Genomic DNA, 9,995 nt, shown 5'->3' on the forward strand with positions numbered 1-9,995 from the left:
CCTTGTTCTTGAGTTCTCTGTAGTCCTCATTGTCCGCTATGTTCAGCAAGTCCGGTTTTATCCCATGCTTTTTCAGACTCAGGCCAGCTGGCCTTGGCACATAAGCTAGTTTTATATGCTTGGGTGAGAACGTCTATAATTTTTTGTAAGGATCAAATTCAAATCACTAGGAAACCAAGAGACTATGAATAAAACAAAAGCCAACTATCTTGAGTAATATTTGGAAAATTTCCATTAACGTGGCACCAAATATTAGAATAGTCACCATCTAGACTAACTGACCATTGCGTTAGCATTAAAGAAAAAAATAGATATTTCATAAAACTCCTTTTTTTGAATCAAGGAAAGAAAAACAAGTGAGTGCATTTTCCATCCTGCCAGCCTCATCTGCCATGAAACATGGCACCTCCACGTTCAACACCCAATTATGATTCTGATCCGTGCAATTAAGTAATCAAGCCCTGATCCCAGAGCTAGCGGCTCCCTTCTACTTGTCTCATCCTAGCCTGACTTTCTGTGCTGTAGAGACATTCCCCCAGCTTGTACCTCTTCCATGTCGACTATCCATCCTTAAAGGAAAATCCCATCCAGGCAGGGGCTGCCCACCAAGTATTTCTTACATTGGACAAACTGATAAGTCAGACTGACATGGAGGTAATTATTGCTTTCTCTTTCTCCGAGCAAAGGGTCCCCCTCACTTTGAGTGTTCTCATCACTGGATTTCTTTCCCTCCATTAACGTCCTGGCCAACTTCCCTGTCAGCAATATCAAGAGAAAAGCATTCCAGATGTCTCTGCCTCATAGATTTTTAGAATTTGAATTTTCACAGAAAATGGAACATTTGAAACTACTTTATTTTAGAAGTAGTCAAAATTGGTTCTATGAACATGGATATGTTGAAATCTGGGTGACTGATTCTCCCTCCGCTGTGTCTCAATGACATGTATTGAGCTAACATGAAGAGCTCCTAGCAGAGACAGGTTACAGGAAGCCCCGGACTGCCTTGATCACTGCAACTGATCCCAAGCCCAGGTGACACCAAATTGAGAAATGAGGAAATCAGAGAAGCTGTTTGATAAAAAGGACTTTAATCCACACATTCAAGAGACAACACAGATTAAGTGAGCTCAAGGGTCAATCTTATCTGCTCTCCAACAAAAATTAGTTATTAATTAAAGAAAAGTCCGGAAAAACTTGATTTAAAATGACCTTTTTCCCTCTTAACAGACCTTTTGGTCACCATGGTAGAGTTGTCTCAGGGATGGGCCATCCACATAGTTTTCACTGTTGAAGGTAAAGCTGATAAGACATATTGCTAGTACAAAATAAATTATGTTTCTCAAATATTCACAGAAGACCGTGGTGATTTACACCAGCAGAGAAATGGATGTTACCAGAGTGCTTTTCTTCTTTAGGTGGGTGTCTCTCATCCTTGGCCCCTCAGAAAGCACTTTCACTGGCTGCCTATATGTGTACTTACCATTCTTAATAAATTTCCCGCAAGCACACTCACATGCGGGACAATGAAATCCACACTGACATTATCACCTCAAGGTAACGGACAACCGTCAGTTAGGGCTTGGTTGTGTACCCTCAAGAGACTAGCTTTCACATATTAGGCAAAATGACTAAACCTATCCAAACCCATTTCCACAAACGTCCCCTTAGGGCAATGTAGCCATCTTGTTTACTGTTTCCTCCTTGGACTGAGGAAATCTCAAGTGCTTAGGAAAAAATATTTCCCAAACGTTAACAAGAAAGAAAAGAAAGAAAGAAGAATGAATGGATGAGCAGACAAATGAGTGGGACTCAATGAGTACCGTGTCAAATGGGATTTCTGACTCAGAGGAGCACATGCGGACACGACCTGAGACGCGGGCTTGCTTCTTCATGCAATGGTACCAAATAAATGCCTTTACTTTGTATTCTTTTATTGACTCCATAGGCAAAAGTGTTCTTTAAGGAGGTGCTATCATTCTAGCCCAGTCTTGCATATGTTTGCATATATTCTTTGTCCAATGTTTGAGAGTCTTAAAGATTTAACCTCTTCAAGATTTTGATGAGAATTTTCAAACTGCCATAGCATAGGGGTACGTTTTCATAAGCCACAGATCATTATTATTAATACCTTTGACAAAAAGAAATAATGGGTATGAAACAAATTGGCAGAGACCCATTTTGAAACCACTTGACTTCACCTAGAGAAGTCACCCACTGCTAAAAGGACATGAAGAAAGAATGCCAAGAGCAGGTAGGGATGGTGCGTGTTGGAACAGTTAGTGTCAACATGTGATGTTAACAAAGTGTACTGCCATTTAGATTACAGATCTAAACTACCATCTTCAATGACTAGAGACAGGGAAGGATAGTTGTAAATGCTCTAGGCACAAGAACCAAATAATATACATTTCAGAAACACTGCTTCCAATAATCGGATAAAAACAAGCAAACAAAATCAAAAGAAAACAAAAACACTTTCAAGTAAAATTGCAAGAACATAACTTATTCAAAAACACAAATTGTAAAAATATTCATTTCTTTTTTACTATATGTTTAGAGAAGTTAATAGAAATTGAAGAAGCAGTATGCTAAAATATTTTAATACAAATAAATTAATTGTTCATGCTTTGTTGAGCCAACCTCTCTCTCTCTCTCTCTCTCTCTCTCTCTCTCTCTCTCTCTCTCTCTCTCTCTTTTGGAATACCTACTAGAGGTTGCCCAAGGTAATGAGGATTCCATAATTATTTCTGTCTACAGTTCCTCACGCCATGGAGTTCCTCTAACAGGGATGGCATTTATTACATGATCACACAGATCTGTAATGTTTTAATTGTGGTAAAGTAGACCAAGAGAGACATGCATGGTGATCTAGACTAAACAATAAGGGATCGGGCTACTGTAAAAAAGGCTAAGAAAGATCACGGCAAGTCAACAAGGCTGGAGTTAACCAGGGAATAGGTGTGGGGCAGCATCCAGCAAGAGGATGTGTGGAGAGATGGAACTCAGGCCAAATGAAGTGTGTATGCACAAGGCAGTGGGGAGGCAGACAGTGGATAAACCAGAAAAGGCCCTACAGAGAAGAGCCTGAATTTGGTTTTAATTGCCACACAGAAATGTGAAATAAAGGAAAGTGATTAAATGAGGAGATGTTTACTTCAGTTGGCTGGTTCATAGTTTCAATGATCAATCTGACTACGACACAGAAGAGAGAAAATGGAGCTCAGGAGGCAGATTTACAGCTGTTGCAAGATTCGAATTGGGAGCCAGCAGACGTTTAGATTAAAGCAGAAAGGGTGGGGAAGGAGAACTGCTACCGACTGGAAATGCAGAATGGCTTTGACTAGCTGACATGTCTTAAGAGCGGAATTAAGGACGGCACAGAGGCTTCTACCAAACTTACAAGGAATAGATAGGTACACGAGGAATCCAGAGGGTAACGTCATGCAATGGGTTTAGGGAATAACAGTGTTTAACACAGTGGTCACAAGACTGGAATTCTTAAATGGTGACCCACAAAGTTGGCCATTGGCTGGCATCTGGGACCTTGAATACTGGGTGCGTTCTCATTATAGCCTGATAAGAATGGCTCACAGGACTTAAAGCCTTTGGGTACTGGGCGTGTCAGAACACCTGCTTTCTTTCTGAGTTCTAGGACTTTGGAACACATGAAGCACAGGGGCCTCAGTGACTCACCCGCCTCCACCAACAAGGTGAGCCTCTGAGATACCACATCCCAGATGTTACCGCATTCAGTGCTGGGAGGGAAAAACTGCTTTCCTGGCACTTCCCTTAGAGCCTGGCTTCTTCTGCACTTTGTCCCATGGGACTCCTCCATCTGCTGATGTTGCCTGGTATGCTTTCCTTGACATTAACCATAGCTGTGGGTGTGACTACGCAATGAGTCATATGAGCCCTCCCAGCGACTCACTGAACTGGGTGGTCTTGGGGACCGCCTATGAAGTTTTATTAATATTATGATAATATGGAATACAGTAGTTGAAGTTCATGGGTTAGGTCTTGACTGCAGATCTGAGCCTATCAACGGTGGGTATTCTTCCCTGACCCAATGTCCAGTACATCTTGACATGGAGAACTGGAAGAAATTCAATCAGGTACAAACTTAAGAAATGATCAATAGAAGTTATATTTTTTCCCAGATGTCCTAATTTTAAAAGGGTAAAATGCTTTGGGAGGATCTAGAATCAGTTAGTAGCACATATCAGTACTGGAAAACAGGTCTCAAGTCCGTGGTTCCACCAGCACGCCAGTCCCTGCTGAGCAGGAGGGTGCCCTTCTTGGATGACTCTTGCTTGCCTCAGAATGTGCCACATGCTTGCAGATGCCCACCATGTTGCATTTTCAATTAAAACGGCAATATGAGGCATCTTAAAAGGATGATTTCCAAGCTGCTGGGACAATAATGCCACAAACTCCACCAGATTTTATTAGAGTCAAATGACAGTATAAACCGGTAGGGAAGTGTGTGCCAACTACAGAAACAGCAATGCCTCAAACTCATGGAGAACTGAACACCATCCATTTGGCTGAGAAAGGACCATGTGGCTTAAAATCATTTTTCGCAATTACTATGCTAGCTAGTTCATCGTTTTTGGCAGATATGTACCCCACACAACTGAACTCAGCTAATTTTCACTCTGCTGATCGGCAAATATGATTCTGAAAAACCACCCAGGGAGCTTTCATGAAATCTGAAGCAGTGCATCAAAAACATGAGCCCATTTGTTATTATCTATCGGTCTTGGAATTATGCGTATATATACCAAATAGGCTACCCATCCATCACAGGAAGTTTTCAATGCAGACTCTAGAACACTGGTCCCAACTGCCAGTGTCAGAGCCAAACAGCAAAACCATCAGGTATCTCTCTCACTCAGTTTTACTTTTAATTAATACATCAAAACTGTAAAATGCAAGGAGAACCACATGGTTTTCAACTGTATTCCTGTGGCAGAAACACTCCACATCCTCCTTTCTAGTCTTTTGGAGCATCCAATGTATCAATGGTGTTTTCTGCCTCGAAATGCCTAGGATCCATTGAACAAACCTGTAACATCCTTGCGACGGTCAGGGTTTTCTGCCGTAGAATGCAGAGCTTCCTTCTACCTAACTATAACCTAGGATCCCTGGATCTCTCCCTTCCTTTATTCATTACTTCTTACAATAGAGCTTGCCTGTCTTGGGTAGAAAAAAAATGTGTTTTAAAAGTTATTTACTATGGGCTTCTCCAAAAATCATTATTAGTCCCTAATTATTAGACAAGTATTATCATGTAATTCTTCGTCAATTTCCTCGAGTAATGAATATTTAAATGTATGCTTCCATTCAAGTCTCATTTCTAAGCTGGATTCCTCCTATTCACCAACAGCCAACTGCTGCATTCCAGTAAGAATATATCTTTGATGGTGATTTCGAAATCCTCCCACAAAGAGAAATATCCCACTAAAGGGTAACTCCCACAATGCATTAAATCCATCATGAATGATGACCCTGAAGGGATGTTAATTAGGATTGGGAACTTCAGCTAGATCCTTCAAGCTTGTGTATGTAGGAAACTTCATCCAATATTGAACTGCCTGATCTATGTAAATAGCATTCTCGGAACCTTAATAAAGAGTTCTCCGTAATCTTACAGTCTTCAGAGTCAAATTACACTTTCCTTAGCAGTGTTAAAATGGGCCACTGCATCAGTTGGGTAAATTAAAATCAATTCTACTACACAGGGCCAAACCTTTGTAGCCTTTCTACCCAGTAAGTGTTACTTTTGGAGCATTGTAAGAGGATAGCTAAGCCAGGGGTATTTTCAAGTCAGTTCAATTTCAGGTTAAATGAAAATATCTTTTCATATTAACCTTTCCAGCTTCTCAGATAGAAAATGCTGTCAGAAGAGAAGAGACCAAGGCAAATGAAAACTGACTAGGTGTGCTTTAAAATGACCCAGAAGTTTAAGTTTTCTTCTTCCATCTGATGGCTGGGAGATGAAACAAGTTATGTTTTTAGAACCGTGTGTTCAAGATAAGGCTGAGAAGGGAGATCTTTCAAAGGGACTCCTGCACAATAGCATCGCATCGGTAGGGACCTTTAAGGAATGCAAAGTCCCAGACTGTGCTGTGGGAGAAAGTAGGAGAGGATGGGCAGTCATCAGCTTTCAACCCTCCAGGTGACTGTGCTGCCTGCCTGCTTATGAACCACAGCTGCAGAGAGAAGCTGCCCCCCCCCCTAGGTCTGCAGGTGCAGAGATGGGTTTAAACACCGGGCTCTACCTCCGCTCAGTAGGTGACCTTGGGCAACTTTTGTTAGGCTTTAATGCAATGACAATAATGCCTAACTCACTGGAACACTGGCGATAATCTGCGACATAAGAGAGTTAGCAAGAAACTTGGCATAACACGGTGAACTCATTAAATGCGGGCAATTATTCTCTCTGCTACAGAGTGATAGCAGGTTTGCTCATTTATTTATGCAACTACTATACTCAGCATTTGCCATGAATGCACATCAGAACCATCCTACTGCCTGAGGACCACTGCATACCAAAACACAAAGCATCACTGCCTGGTGATGGTGGGGCCAAGATTTCCAAAGAAGACTCAATCTGCAAACAAAACTACAGTGATTGTCTGACGACCAGGGGCTGCGCACATGAATGTGACCCGGAGGAAGCTTCGGCAGAGCAGCCACTTCCCCAGCAAGCTGTGATATGTTCTTATCTTACTCTTTTCTGTCTTACTGATCTTAGGAGGCACAGATTCTGTGTTTCTAAACAGCCAGCTTATGCCACATGTCGGACAAAAGAAAGGCAGAAGCTGATGCACCAGGACACGAATTGTTTTTCCTGCACTGATCTTCTGAGTCCTACGGGTGGACCTGAGAGGTTTTCTAGGTGGAAGAATGCTCATGGTCACAGGCTCTCACTTTCTTAATGATTTATTAAGTGAATAAATAAAAAGTTGGTGGCAGGGGAACAGCATTAGCAAAACAGAATGACACTTATGTTTGAATCAATTATCTATGCAAAGTTAACTTTCCAATTGAGAAGCCAAAGAACAGTAACTACGATATAATCTGGGTATTGGGCACTGTGCAACGCTTCTTGTGCAAGCTTTTGCTGAACTTTGCTGGTGATCTCTGGAGATACAGAATGAGTCATGTCTCCTCTGGTGTGCACACCTGTGTGGTAGTGCTCTTCAGTGTGTGTGTGTGGGGGGTCATAGCTGACTCTTAATACTAACAAGAAATTAAAGAGATAACTCTCTTTGGGTTCTAAGGTTAGATGCAAAATCATGTTTCCCAGATGACCACTTGATCACATGTCTGTGGGAAGACAGACAATGTCAAGTGACACCCCATCAGGTTTTTGGTGAGGTCCCTCTGGAGAGGAGCCAATTGCTACCAGCAAATGAATAAATACTTAGAGAGCAGAACCTTCCACTCTCGTGGAATCTTCAAGTCTTCTAACTGAAAAACTGGTTATTGTAGAACAGTGGATAGCCACTACCATTCAGATTTCTGAGCCTCAGAACCAATAAGATAATAGTTGCTGTGAGAACTCAGCTCTGGGGTATCCTGTCATGCAGCAATATAAGAGTCACACGAATGAGCAAAACACTCTCACACCACAGTAGAGAAGAGTCTGGAACTTAATCATGGACATACTAAGGGAAGTCATGAGGCTTGGAATACAGTTTTGCAGATTTAAGAGTCCTGGCTCTCATTTGGTTACAGTATGCCTGAAAGATATTCACAGGTCTGCAGTCTGTTTCCTGTCCTTTTCCTTAGGAGAAAAATAATAACTTAATAGGAATCTCTGAAGTATTCTGATACTATGTTTACTATGACTAGCATTCATGGCTCTGTTTCATTTCTTTAGTCATGACTCTGTGAACGTATTTGAAGTCCTTAATGGGCAAGATCAGCATCTCTCTGGGTATCTGTCAGTAGCACAAAGGTGTAGTCGAATTCTGTGCTCATTGGAAGGCTGGGCATCGTCCTGCCCTTGTGGCATCTCAGCTCTACCAGGCTGAGTGAGCTTAGGCATGTGCCTCAGATTCCTCATTCTTACAACATAGCTCATGCTAATGCATACATTCATTTACACAAACTCAGAAAACTACCCAGAGAGCACTCAGAACATTGCTTTCAGCAAACTGAGTATTTAAAGTACTTAGCACATTGAGTTTTTCTTTCAACCTTCCTTGTGCCAGACTGAGAAAATTCAGTGGGAAAATGGGGGCTCTTTGGGAGGCAGGTATGGCAACCTCAGTCAGCAGGCAGACCATGGTCAAAATGGAGGCCATAGGCCAGCAAGATTGCAGGTAATAAACTTGTTACCAAGCCTGATAACCTAACCCATGTTGGATCCTTAGATGGAAGAAAACAAACTGACTTTGTGTCTTCTGACTTTCACATGCGTGTACACACACACACACACACACACACACACACACGCACGCACGCACACACACACTGAATAAATAAATGTAAAAAATCAAAGGTATCAACAAAAACAAAACACTCAGGAGGTTGGTGGTGCTAGAGCAGTAACCCCCATTTCTCCTGGTGTCCTTTCTGTTTCACTAGTACAGTGAGAGGAATAGGGACGTGTCGTATCCTACCCTTGTCCAGCACGACATGCAGGGAGCAGTGACTCTTTCCTGGGAGAACAAATGTGGAAGAAGGCAAGGACAGCCTCCCGCACCTGCTTTTATAAACGCCCATAGAGAGGCCCCTTTGCTTTCCATACCATTTCTAATGAAATTTAGAAATGGCAATTTGGTAATTTTGTCTGTGCACACAAAGCCCCATAGCGCCTGCTAACACTAACTCTAGTGTCCTCCTCCGTGGTTCATCCCTTCTCTGTCTCAGAGCCAGCAAGCTGTCCTGTGTTATAGTCCCCTCAGATGACCCTACTGAATGATTTCCTGCTTTCCAATACCTTTGAAGTTCACACCAGGGCTCCCTTCTTTTCTCCTTAAATAGCAGAGCTCTCATGTAAAATCCTACCGGGAATCTAGCCATTTCTACAACTTCCCATCTCTACACATGTCTAGGAAAACGAAGAGATGGTAGACACATCAGCCACAAGCCTCCGCCTCCAAATAAGCATGCGTCTCCAGGGATCTAAACCAAGACCCAAGTGTAGAACCCTTCCTTAGCCCACTCTCCTCACAGCAGAGCGGATAGGAAACTACACTGGCGACCAGAATGCAACGGTGAAGGGCGCCACCAGTGTGGCAGCGACGGTGGTGAACGTGGTCCCAGTAGGCTCATGTATTTGAACACTAGGTCCCAGTGGGCAATGCTGTTTGGGGCAAATTATGGAACCTTTAGGAGGCACAGCCTTGTTGGAAGGAGTATGCCATTGGGAGTGGCCTTTGATAATTTAGTTCCATGCCACTGCCAGTTCACTTCTGCTTCCTGTTTGAGGTTGAGATACGGTCTCTCAGCTTTCTACTCCTGCCGCCCCACCTGTTGCTTCCTGCCCTGCCCCTCTGCCACCATAGGTTTTCCCTCTGGAACGTAAACCAAAATAAACTTTATTCCACGAGTCCCTTTTGGTCGGGGTGTCTTATCACAGCAACAAAGAAGGAACTGATGAGAGCGACTGGGGTGAAGGCACCCCCAAAACATGTGAGGGCAAGAACGTGATGCCAGAAGAGAACATGGGAAGAACTAGAGAAATCAGTCCTAGGTGCACCCTCAGTGGTATAATCCTGACCCACCAAGCAGCAAGAGCAAGGAGCTCTCCAGCCAGCCAGAATGGGAGGCCGAGTTCCAGGAAAATATGAGGAAGGGATGCGCAGGTCTGTGGATGTGTGTCTTTTCATCAGCTGGAGACATGTAGAGAATTCGAGACAGGGGTTATAAAAAGTAGTGCCGTGGAAAACACCCTGGCAACACTTGGCAATAAAAATTTTCAAGATGTTCTTTTGGGAACTCACCAAGGCCAGCTGGCCTGGGTCTGAAAAAGCATGGGA

The 9,995-nt window shown here is 42.9% G+C and overlaps 1 protein-coding gene across 2 annotated transcripts in view; it reads right to left on the reverse strand.

Annotated features, from left to right (window-relative positions):
* Nucleotides 1–9,995, reverse strand: part of Pcsk5 (proprotein convertase subtilisin/kexin type 5) — a 418,822-nt gene that overhangs the window by 315,044 nt on the left and 93,783 nt on the right. The window lies entirely within an intron of this gene.

This window comes from Microtus ochrogaster, chromosome 8 (genome assembly GCF_000317375.1).
Source record: "Microtus ochrogaster isolate Prairie Vole_2 chromosome 8, MicOch1.0, whole genome shotgun sequence".
Lineage (NCBI taxonomy): Eukaryota > Metazoa > Chordata > Mammalia > Rodentia > Cricetidae > Microtus > Microtus ochrogaster.